At 46.4% G+C, this 13,070-nt stretch overlaps 1 protein-coding gene and 1 pseudogene across 1 annotated transcript in view; both read left to right on the top strand.

The window, feature by feature from the left end:
* The window catches only part of LOC149327206 (uncharacterized), a 36,414-nt gene that overhangs the window by 11,701 nt on the left and 11,643 nt on the right, over positions 1-13,070 (top strand). The gene's annotated exons all lie outside the window — the stretch shown is intronic.
* Positions 650-7,075, top strand: LOC149327207 (uncharacterized; annotated as a pseudogene).

Genomic DNA, 13,070 nt, shown 5'->3' with positions numbered 1-13,070 from the left:
AGAAAGACATGACGGGGAAACGTCGAGGAGGCAACGCTGCAGTGCTGGCAGTGCACGCTGCCTCCTCGCGCAAACGTCGAGAAGGCAACGCTGCAGTGCACGCTGCCTCTTCGTCTCCTCGCGTGCAGCCCCGTCCGCTAAATATCACGTGACCTTTTAATGTCACGCGTATGACGTCATGTTTTTTGACCAATCAGCGTTTCCTGCCTACCTACCCGCAAACGCTTGTAGCGGCGAGGGGGGAGGCATTGGGCACCCTTCAGCAAAGAGGAAAGGGCGAAGAGAACGCGTGCACTGAGCAGCTTCGGCGAGCCAAGATGGGAAGAGGCAGAGAGAGCACGGCGCAAAGCTAAGCCCCTTTCGGCAAAGGGGAAAGGGCCAAGAGAAAGCGTGCGCAAAGCCGCTTTGACGAGCTTTGAAGACAGGAGGGAGAGAGTACAGCGCAAAGCTAAGCGCCTTCAGCAAAGAGGCAAGGTTGTGAAGAAAGTGTGCACAAAGCCGCTTTGACGAGCCTAGAGAGGAGGGAGAGAGTGCAGCTCAAAGCTAAGCGCCGGAGCAGAGACTTCTAGAATTTTCTTTGGACGCACCCACGCTGGGCATTCGTGAAGCAAAACCGCACCAGTCGAACGCATTGCGGCGCGTCGGCGCTTCTGTCTCTGCTTGTGCATCGTGGCACCCTACCGTCTTTCTTTACTCCGTGGACTGAGCCAGCTTATGCAGTCGTGGCAGTGGCCTTGACGACCGCCGGAAGCAAGATTAGGCCACTTTTTCAGGGGGCGGAAAAGCAGTTCCTTGTGAGACCGCCGCAGCGGACATCGTACAGTGCTGGCAATGGCTTGCGCAAGCCGGCAGTACACGCTGGTTGGGTTCTGCCCGGAGCTTGACTGGAGGCCCCTGACCTTCCTCAAGCCTTTTCCTGCCAACCGAGTGTGCAGCGCATGCGGACTGGTGCGAAAGAAGACTGCGTTACTGCCCTGCATGCACGTGCTGTGCGAGTCTTGCTACGACCAGTGCGGCCAGGACGGATCGCACCAGTGTCCTCTGGACGGCAACCACTTCGAGGAGGATGACGTCTCCCTCATAGACTTCCCAACTGACAATCTGCTGAGAAAACAGGTAAGTGAGTATGTAAAAGAAGTAGATGCCTGGGCTTTTTTTTTTTTAGGGCATGGCCATTCTCCCGGCAGCCGTGAGAATTCCGCTCCCACTCGCCTCTGATTGGCTGTACACGGTCACATGTTAACTGCCGGTAGAATAAGATTTTTTTATTCTCCCGGCAGCCGTGAAAATTTCGGCAACGCAATTTTCACGGCAGCGGTTCGGCATTAGTTTTTCATTGGCTGTGCGTGATCAAATGATAATTTAAGATTTTGTTGCTCTCTCCAGGCAGCCGTGAACCCTGAACATCTCTTCCTACCTTTTTTATTATTTTAATAAAACTACTACCACCGGTTGAGCGTTCATGGTATCAGCGTTTCAGCAGTTTATGTGGTCGACCTCTTGAACGGAACGCTACGGGCTTTTCACCTCTCGGTTCAGCCATACATGTTGCCTCACGTACTTTTCTTTTTCCTACGTAAGTGCTAATAAATAGTATTATTATTATTAGAATTTTTAGGCGTTGCGCGAAGTTTTCATCTAAACAATAACCTGAAGAACGCGTTTCAGCGGCCTTGGGCGCATCGCGCTGCAAATTGTCGTCACACGCGGTAGTGCTTCCCGTTTCCTATCTATAGGTTGACTGTTTAGTACTCGGTTCACAGAAAAAAAGCGATGGCCTTAATTACGTGATATCCTTACAGAGCTAGTACCGACACTCCAGTGAAACAAACATCCTCGGTGGCACAGAATTTTATTCCAAGTAAATTACGTCGCTGCGCCTTTTTTTAGGCAGCCTGCGTAGAAAAGCAGTCTTGTAACGACCAAGTAAAGCGAGTCTGCCACTCAAAAAGCATTGACATTACAAGGGAGGATTAGATTGATGAGGGCAGTTTTTTCACTTTATTCACACAATTTACAATTGCAAATACAAGGACAATTACTGATTTGTCGCTGTACTGCTACAGACTGTATATTTCCATAACTTGGTCTTTGGTTGGCTGTTTAGTCCAACACAGGGCAGGTGACTCCAAGCCAGGCACCAGTCACAGCTTACTGAGTCTTCATCTTCTAAATTTGTGTTGCACTCACTACACTTCCACTCTTGCTCTTTTTTTATTTTTACAACCATCGCCACAGCTTGCCATTCATCTTCGGTAAAATAACGCCGCACAAAGTTGATGTCCACACAGTCGTCGCGAATACAACTATGGACATATTCAGGCCTTTGCTCGACTGAATCTTCATCGGGAAGCTTCCCTTTCATAGCATCAGCTGCATTTCCTGCCCCTGTTAGCCACGTGAACACTTTCAGTTTTTTCTCCCTCACAGTAAGTTGTCCATAAGGCCTGTCAGTCCATTTTCGTTTTTTTTTTTGGCAAGCCAATGACGGTCAAAACTTACCCTTTTGGCCGACCACACTTTCTTATTGGAGCTGGCGCTTTAATGATATCCAGTGTGTCTGCACCTTGGACGGTTTTAGCTTGGCAGCCAGAAGACGCAGCAGTGTCAGCTGTGCTTTGTAGGACCTCTTCACGTGACAAATGTGTGTCCCTCGTTTCTGCTTCAGCACATGTACACAATGAAATTGAATTTCAAACAATTCCCTGCTGACCTTGACGGGCAACCTCAGTAGTGTCAGAGCTAGAGCTGCCTAGTGAACCCTTTTCATGCGAGAGATGCGCGCTGCTCATATCTGACCCGGCGTTAGTGCCCAGTGCAATCGGCGTCTCAACATTTTCCTGCTGCAATTGTTCAGGCTGAATACTTTCTTCAGAATTATCGAAGAACTCCTGCTGATTGCACTGTTCCGGCTGTACTACCCCATTTATGTTAACTTCATTCCCAGCATTCCAACATTCCAGAATGGTTTCTAGAACTTTCAGCCTGCTTATAAATGTTGCTGTTGAGCCCTCTGATGCACGGTCTGCCAGCTTAGATGCAATGGCTGCTGCCTTTCTGAATTTCTGGTGCGCGGAAAGAATTTTTTTATTTTTGCGAGTGCTCACCTGCACTGCCTGTCCACCATAATCATCAGTGGCTGTCATGCCACAACCTTCCACGTACTGATCTGGATGGATGGATGGATGGATGGATGGATGGTAATGGCTTTACCCTTTGTACCGGGCGGTAGCTTTCGCCACCTAGCCTATACTTCCCCCATTGTTAATTTAATTTTCTTTTCCCTTTCTTTCCCTTTCGCTCTTACAATATCTAATCTGTCTATCCTTTTACCCTCGAAATTCACGCCTCCCTTGATTTCCGCCACCAATCCTCCAACCTCCCCTTCGTCAATGTCACGTCAATGTCACCACCGTTGGGCACATAGGTTTCTGTAAAATTTTAAGAGACCTGCAGACTTTTGGAGGGCAAAAATATGGCGACATGGCAGCAACATAGCTTTCCCGAAAGGGCATGTGCAGAGGTCCACCGTAGCACAGAATTTACTTGCCTCAGTCAGTGCATCAGTACTCTTCTTTACGGCGATACAGCAAGTTCCGCTTGAACGCGAAAATAGGCGTACGGTGTTAACAACCTTGAATTTAGTTCACTGGCCTCATCTTCATTTGGCACAACTCTTCTCTTTTGTAGCATAACAGCTGCTTTATGCGTTTTTCCAATTCGTTGAGCATAGATGATTGAAAAGAACTTTTCAACAAACATCTCAAGAGAGCTGAAACGTTCAACAAGTTGCTTCAGCTTTGCATTCATGCTTTCAGCTCAGCTATTTTTTGCATTGAAAAAGTTCCCGAACTCCCATTTCATACCCATTACCCATTCTGCATGAATGGAGTGCCAGTTGGTGTCAAAGTACTCCACTACTGAAGGTGCTGTTGATGTCTGCCCCATGGCATAAAGCTCCTCATAAGCATCTTCGTTCTTTGCATACACCATGCGTTGTAGGATATCCAGAGCTGTGTCCTGTTCTCCTCTCGTAATGCCTAATTTCTGCACGCTCACTTCCCTGCGAAAGGCCTGTAATGTGTGAAATGCACATATGTGCAGTGCAGATGATGGGAAAAGCTCTTTCACAATGGTTCCTTCTTTTACATCTTTGTCAGCCATTGTGACTCGCACTGCTTGCCATCGGCTTGCCGTCTTCTGTTGTGAACAGCCCAACACCTACGATTTCACTTTCCCCATTGGCATTGTCAATAATTACCAAAAAACAAGCCATTCTGGTCTCGAGGAGTTTGTATGTTGCATCTACAAAGAGCACCTCTGGAAAGTCTTGAAATGACTTCTTCATTTGATTGTCTTGAAAAAACACTCCCTGCAGTTCATCATTCTCATCTGTAAGGAGGCGTACAGTTGATTTGTATTTTTCAGTTAAAACACGCACAACTTCTGGCACGTCGTTTCTTGTATTAGCCGCCCTTCCTTTAGCTGCTATATTCGCTGTCTTTCAGGAGCACAGCATTTCCACTTTCATTCTGCATTTCTTCCCTTACGAGCACTTTATTAGCCTTGAGCCGCAAAAGGTTACGCACCTTCTCCTGCAAGTCGGGCGTCAGTCGCCTTTGTTGGGCCAGGTGCCTGAACAGTTCTTCAGTGATGGCGTGATTGTGCTGGAGGTTCAGATGGCGCACTTCAAGATGAGTGCCTTCCTTGTTGGCAGCAATATAAATGCTGAATGTGCAGTCTTGCTTGAATGTTTTGGAATAATGAGAAAAACAAAATAAGTGACGATACTATAAATTTAAGAAACAGGCCAAAACATAATTGAGCCGGAAGACGAAACGAAGGACCGAATAACATCCTGAACTGCACACCACAAACATTTAACGATATTGTGTGTAATCACACAGAGCTGACAAACAAGAATAATTGTTTGTAAACGCTAGGGGCCATCAACGGTACAGACTACATTCAGCTATGGGAACTGAGGCTTTCTGTTATAAAGGAGGGAGCGGTAGAAACAGCAGAGATACTGCCTTCAAATAGAGGCCAGCTATGCTACTTTTGATAACGAGTGTAGGTCTGTTTGAATGGTCGCCTTAAATTCATGGTCGCCTTTCAATGTCCCACATAACGAATTCCGGGTAAAGAGCCATTTCAAGGAGTTCGCACCGGTCACGAAGTGACCTGGACAGCTCTTCGTAGGCCTCCTGATTTTTCCTTATCATGAAGACGTAAGCAATTGATACAACGCCCTCGGCGTGTGGTACAAGAATAAAATATAGCTGCAGGAATCCCTTGGATGCGAGATCGAAGTTCCCATCCATGAACCATGTGTTCTCGGCTAGCAACTTCAAATAAGTTGTGCTGGCAAATGCAAGTCACAGTACACGGTGGCTGAACAACAAGGTCCCTGAGGCTTCCAGTATTAGACGGGTAGATTTTGTTCCGCTGTTTGGGGACATTTTTTCCTACTTCGCAAATCTGGATGTTTTTTCCGGGGATGTATGTTCCGGGAACGTTTTTTCCGGGGACGTTTCTTCTGGGGACGTTTTTCCTGGGGACATTTCTCCCGGCTCCCATGTCACACACCTTCTTCCAACATACTGTGTCAGTTCACAGTCAGAGCCCCATCCTTTCAAAGATGTTCGACGAATGGTTAGGCAAACAATTTTGCCTCTTCTACAGACTTCAATATTTTTATTGATGATTTCGATATAACATACTGAGTAACGTGAACGATTCATCTTCTTTATACAGTAGAAACAGAGAACTTGATTCTTTTTTCAAAATATCTCTCGCGTTTACCGTTTCATTTCTCAGACCTGCAAAAGAGCGCATAATATCGAAAGTCATTTCTATATTCGCTACACCCAGAGAATTGCACAAAAACGTCCCTCGCCAGATAGCCTCACCATCTCTCCAAGTGACTTATTTTGTATCCTTGCAGGTGAAGTGTTGGAATGAAGGGAGTGGCTGCCAGTACGGGACAGCTGCTTCACGGATCGTCCGGCATTTCCAGCTGGAATGTGAATACCACTCCGTCCGTTGTCCCAGGTGCTCGGCCAGCGTTCTTTGCAGGCATGTGTGCGAGCACCTGCGGTCGGCCTCTTGCAACACTTCGACAGCTCTCGCATCCGAAAGCCAAGTTCCACCGGCTCACACGGAGGAGGCAGCGTCGTGGACTTCTTTTAGAGCAGCCTTCGAAAGGCAAGCGGCTGAAACCACAGCGTATCTGAGGCCGATGGCTGCTGATATCAGCACGCATGGGGTCCGATTGAGCGAAATCTCTGATGGCATGAACACGCTAAAGGAGACACTGCGTGAAGAACTAATATCTTTAAAAGGACAGAACCACGAGGCAATAACGTCGTCGAACGCTGAACTCAAACAATGTTTTGCGACATGCAGCGATACAGTTAGCACTTGTTTGAAAACTATAAAAAGTGTAGAAAAAACACTGAACGATAAATTGAGCGGAACTCGAGACGTCTTGTCGCAGATTGCAGCTAGCATTGAACAAGTCACGGCTGAATTGAAGGACAGTGTTCAAAAGCCATTGCAGCCCGTCACCAATCTGCATGGAGAAGGTGCACCACAAGAGACGTACGAGTTTTTTGTGAAAGGAGTGAAGTCGCTTCAAGACAAGGCGGTGAGGGATGGCATGGCTGACTACGACAGCGAGAAGATGCACCTTCGCGGCTACTGTATGTCTCCTGGAGTCAGGATCGTTTGTCGGGGGATGCGTGTACAGCTGCACCTCAAGTACACTCTGCAGAAGGGCGATATGGACGATGATGTCCAGTGGCCTTTCAAGCACAAGATCCGGATGAGCGTAATTCATCCGAGAGGAATAGAAGAGCGTGTGTGGGTAGAGGATTCATTTCCATCTGACCAACGTATTCAAAAGCCAACAACATCAAGGAAAAAGTCTTTTTACTCTAATCCTTGCTTTATGCTCCAAAATCTCTTCAGTGACGGGTACGTAGATAATGACCAGCTTCGGATAAAGTTCGAGCTGCTGCCTTGAATCACGCTTGAGCGCGGACACGGGCCATCCCTTGCAACTTCGTGTTAGGCAACGCCCTTGTACGCTCCATTTCTCTCTTCAGTTCTTTGCGGAGTAACTTTACGTTGGATAGAAATTCCTATAAAAACACTTGTATGAAGGCTTCTTTCTCAACAGCTGTGATTAGAAAAACACTGCCCACAAATAACTCCTAATTCTGTTTTATTTCTGACCCTCAAATGTCCCCTACTGTGAAATGTAAAGTATGAATAGCGAAATAAACAAATGTTATTTTCCCTCGCACTGCGAATGTTACGTGTTTCTCGAAACAGTTTCGTAAAAAAATAGTAACCGCTTGTTGTGTCCGTTTCTGATTATGTTTATTCTGTACGAAAAAAGCGGCGTCTTTCATTTGTAATTCAAGCACCAAATCCAATCATTACATGCACGAAGACATAGTGGTTGCGACTATATCATAATCTTGGTAAGAATTATCGATTTATTTACAGGTACTGCCAATCTCATCCAAAAGTATTGTATGAAGGGCACAAAATATTGTCAAGTACGTGTGACAATGGATTTAGCCAGGTTTGGCAACACGTTTGTGTTAACAGCAACTTGTCGTGGTTTGGGTAACAGGATAATAAAGCGCAAATAGAAAAAAGGGGTTTACAAATACAGATATGCATAATATTTAAACATTTTGAAAAAAAAGGACTAGGTCACAGACAAAACTCCGAGGAAATGAAAATAACAATGATACAGTTTTTGTAATGATGTTTTCTTATTAATAATTCACAAGCAATCACGCAAAGCTATCACTTGATGGACTTAAGAATTGATCCATCTATGCTATTCCGATTACTTATGGCTCGTGGAAAATACGAAAATTTGAAGCAGTCTGTACGAAATGGTTGATCGGTGAGTGTTTGTGAATGCTTATGCCTTTTTATCCTCGTTGTATCGTAAGTAATGCAGCTCGAAGTATCTATGTTCGTCTGCTTGTCACTTAATATGGTTCTTGAATTTTGAGTTTTGATTCGGCGCACTCCAAATTGGTTAAAAGAGGCATTGCTAAGACATGCCTTTTTGCAGCTCTACGGAAGTCTTGCTCGCACAAGATTAGAGGGTGTCCAAAAGCAGGTGGGTCGCTTGACTGGCGCAGGTTTTCCTGTGGAACTGGTGGCATCGATCGTCGAGAGCCTGATACACAAGATAAAAGCTGGGGGCCATAAGCTGACGACTGAGCGACAAGCTCACGAACGGGCAATATGCGTGGCACTGCCCTATGTTCACCAGCTTACGTACTGCCTTAAAATGGTGGCCGTGAAAGGCAATATCAGGGTAGTGCTTACTGCACCCAACAAACTTGGGAAACTTTGCAAATGATGACTGCAACGGGAAACTGCCATGCCCGATCAAGCAAGGGAAGCCGTTTATGGCCTGCAGGACCAATGTGGTTTATCGGATTCCACTATCTTGCGGAAAATGGTACATCGGCCAAACTGGCCGTTGTATCAACGTTCGCCTCATGGAGCACAAGAATCTGGCAGCTGGTATATCAGGCCCTGGACACTTGGCGGCACACTGCAAACGATGTATGGTGAAAAAACTTGTACCCCTTTGTTTGAGCAGACACATGTGATATCTGTAAATGCAGACCAGAAGGAGCGGGAGGTATTGGAGGTATTAGAAGTTCTTATTCACATGGAAAGGTAGTCGTGTGTGAGGAAACCAAACGTTTATCTGTGTACTAAAGATTTGAAGTTCTTGTATCGGGAAGTTCCATCAAGCATGCGATTCGATTGTTGATTTTAGTGCTCCTGATTGTCACCTATAAATTCGTGGTTCCTTTCGAGAATAAAATTATTTCATGTCTAGCTTCTCTGTTCTCTTCGTCTACCCTGTCGTCCCTGTTTCTTTAGCGCTACTACTAGGTCCTGTCAATCCAAACACCAACTAGCCCAGCTTTCTGCCTTAAATATGGCTCTGCTTTGTAGAATTAGAATGTTAGCGTTCATAAATAGCTCGGTTGGAGGATCTGTTAATCTGTATTTAATAAAGATTAATCTCACTGCCTTATTTGCACCCGCCGTAGTTTGTGTATGGGCTCTTTAGTAAACGGAAACCAAGTTATGTTAGCGTACTCTAGGGTGGATCTGATGGACGTTTTGTAGGCTAGTAATTTTGCATCAGGCGGTGATTGCCCAAAGCATCTTTAAGGAATAATAGTTATTTCAGGCCACTAGATGTGATGTATTTGTGCGGGTGTCCCACCTGAAGTCTTTTGTCAGAATCACACCGAGATATTTATATTCATGAACTGCAGTCAGTAGGGTATTAAGGCTATATGTGATTCTGAACATTGTTTTCCTCTATGTTCATAGTACAGCGTTTTTTTTTTACGTCAAGTCATTTAATACAACCAGGGGTAGTTCTGACAGTGTAAATAGAAACATTTCGAAGCTACGGCATATTCAAAATAAACAAGAACGTTATTTTAGTTCCCAGAACCGTTTCTTGAGTCAGGATCAGAGCAACTCTGCCAGCCATAGAAAAGCCTCATGTCAGCTTCTTTATACGCTGGATCTTCGAGCATTGCCTTCCCAAGAAGACAAATACGGCAACATTGCTCTCATATTAAAAAAAACTGCCTTCCTTAGACGAGCCCACGATGAAGGCTTCCCCCCAGCGGCTTTTTCTAAACGAGCACCCATCTGGCCCACGGCGTGGATAGATGGGTGTCCTGCCGACACAGCATGCAGTCTCGACTTGGTGTCGCGTGTCTTCCTTTCATTGCACACGAATTCCCAATTCGTGACGATGTTCGACCGCGAAGTCCTGCTGTTCTTTTTCTTTTCACGTTTTACACGGGGACATTGCCTTGTTATCGGTGGAGTGACCTGCTACTATCTTCCACCTTTGAATACTATGCACAGGTCAATCATGGCCGAACGAAATTTTGTCAATTTGTCCTTAATTAATTCCTGGAAACTTGGCAACTGTTCCTGTGCACGGCGCTTTTGGTGGCTTATTTTTTACCTCGCTCTATCGCTGACACAAGAACAGCTTCGTGCCCGCTTTCTTCTCTCGCTTGGAAGCGAGTAAGTTTTCGAAGACGATGAAGCTGTGGCAAAAGTTCGTCTCCGTCACCTTCAGACAGTGCCTTAAAGCGGCCATGACAGCCTGTTTTCGCGTATACCGTGCTTACTACATATAATTTAGTAAACAATTGCCCGAAGTTTCAGCTGGTTCTGTGAGGTAGATATTTTTTTAATGAATTTTTTTTTGTTTCTCTTGCGAGCTGCTTGCTGGTCAGGCAGTCTCTGATCGCTGACGTCACAAGGACATACCCGACCCGCGTCGACTGCTGCACGCTGTTGGCTGCGTTGAGGTGCTCTCTCGCACACCCTGGACGGCGGTTGGTCGATTTTTTTTTTAGCTTAGGGAAATAAAATGCATTTTCCGAGTTTTGTTTTCGGAAGCCTTCAGTTTAGCGCGTGAGCGTAGTGATCCGTGGGAAAGAAGGCTTGTTCGTGGCGCCTGTTTTCTGGTTATTGAAGAATCGGTGCTGCACCCCTGCTTTGTTATTTGCACTTAGAAGCAGTCAAGTGCTCCCGTGTGTGAAAAACGGCACGTGCCGTGCATGCCTTCGCCGATGTGCGCCGTGAGCGGCGTGGCGATCTGTCGCTGGCTGTTCTTTCCCGCTATTCGGCGGTTCGATAAGTAAACTCAAATTATCACTAGGTGCCACTAGAGTAAGCTCACAGCACGAAAGGAGCTGAGAAAAGGGCCAAATGCGACTGCTTCTCTCCGCTGCATGTGTGTGTGTGTATGTAAGTCGAACATGCATTTCTTCCGGCTCGTAGGACCCGTTTGCAGAACCAAGCCGCTAGCAGAAGCCAACAAGACTCGAATGTTTCACTGCCCGCACCGACGAAAAGTCGCCGCCGCCTTAATGAGTGCTTCAAGATAATAGTGCATCATTTAACCTGTACTCTGCGTGCGCTAAGTCCGCAAGGAATGCGAAAATTACGATTACAGCAGCCCCGCGCTGAGGTTGTTTACATAGCTGTGTTCAAACAGTACTGATCGTTTGCTTGGCATGACGCAAGGTGGCCTCTCCATATCTTAAATGTTATCTACTCTTGCTTAGAAAATGTAGTTTGACTTGTTTACACACCACGATAACACTGCATTAAAGGGGCTGCGAAACACTGCCTGGGGGAATACCGGCTATACTTCAGGTGGGTTCTTTATGTCACACAGATGCTGACTTAAAAGGAATTACAGGAATCGATGCACAGGAACGGGAGTTATTCAGTGAAGAAATTTCAAAATACAAGCAAACAAAACGCTGCCCTCAACTCGATTTTGGCGGGGCTTCCCACTCCTATTTCGCTCTCCCAATGACGGCACCTGGCGCAACCAATCAAAACAGCCAGCCAGAGCACGTCGCGGAAGTTTGTACTCCATGGTTGCCTGCTCTCTGTAACTCGTTCTTGCTGAGACTGGCAGCGTTGTTTCCATGCCAGAGCGCCCCTGGTGGTGTATTTTTATTTTACTTGCTTTGCAGGGCTTTTATCTAAGACAAGCAAGTTGTTTTTGTTGATCTAATATAAAACGCGGACAGGTGACAAAATGTGTCTCTATTTATTCACACAATTTGCAGTATATTTACTGTTTGTCCGGTCATCAAGCTCGCGCCAGGTGATGTCATATCCGCTGCTAAAAACCCGCCACTGTGTGGCGACACCATCAGAGCCATGAAGTTGTTTTTGGCAGGACATTAAAATATTAAAAAACGGAATGTACGCGGTATTACCGACGCTAATAGCACCATTATAACTCACTGTATGCAATCAACATTCAAAACAGTAAACTAAGATTGTGTTTCTGGGCCCCTTTAAGAGCCGATGCTGCTGTCGACTGCTTGGGAAACGCTTCACGTACCTACGGAGCTTGTTGCTAGTTGTATCTGCTTCCTCTGTTGTCACCAATACTTGATTTTAAATCACGTTACCTGGAAATACGTTTGCGCACCACTTGCATTAATGAAAACTGCCAAATGTGTTGTCCACAGTCGACACCGATGACTGCTGCCTGCTGCCGACCTTCAACACACATGCTCTGCAGACCAGGTCACATCGGCACTTCTCCCATACTGTACGGAAGTTCTGCGATGTAGGCAGTCGTCGCTTTGAATTCACTGTAGACAAAACTACGCTCGACGGCTATTTGAACGCGCTAAGAGCAGCGAATTCACTCTGCGCAATCGCCGAAATCGCACTCAAGAATCCTGCGAACTTAGCTAGGCCTCGTCACAAAAGGGCCGGCGGTTCACCGTCCACCGAAATTTAATAATCTGGCGAAAGTTCACAGAAGCTTACTCTTAACACTACTGCGATACGCGGTCGTTGGTCGTGCTGGCGTCGTCGTCGGTTCCAGCGTGACATACCGGTGCGTCAGAGACGGCATCTGCATACCGACCAGCCCACCGACCGTCGATCGACGTCGCATCGGCATAGTGTGACCGGACCCTACCGGAAAACTACGTTACTGTTATCGCTTTTGCAGCACTAGACACTCATATATGAGGGACGGCTGCTACTGCGATCGCCCGCGAAAGTACAGGGGACAAGAGGCCTCGTTTCCCGCATTGCATCAACGATAGCAGACGACGTTGCTCCGTGTACACCCTAATGACGTCACAGAGCATTCAATATGGTGATCGCTGCCAGTGGGAGGAGTTTCCTGGTCTCAATTTCGATCGCATTATTTTCGAATATACAGTGCACCCTGGGCCTCGAAAGTTTGCAAATTGAATCAGAGGCTCTTGTATTAATCGCTGAAGTAAAGAACTGTAATTGGAAGAGCGACCCTGCCGTGGCCCCTTTAACTAGGACCCGTTCACCACCTTCTGTGCCAACGCGGACTGCCTTCTTCCTAACTCCACGAGACACTGCAGCGTCTGTTAGCTGCAGTTAAAATAACACACATTTTTTTGTAAAATCAACAATGCAAACAAAAACCATGTTGCGACACAAACTATTTTTCCCACAGA

The sequence above is a fragment of the Amblyomma mixtum genome, chromosome 10 (genome assembly GCF_055824585.1).
Source record: "Amblyomma mixtum isolate Tamu chromosome 10, ASM5582458v1, whole genome shotgun sequence".
Taxonomy (NCBI): Eukaryota; Metazoa; Arthropoda; class Arachnida; order Ixodida; family Ixodidae; genus Amblyomma; species Amblyomma mixtum.
The sequence above is the reverse complement of the archived record's forward strand: the minus strand, read 5'-3'. Positions and strand labels throughout refer to the sequence as shown.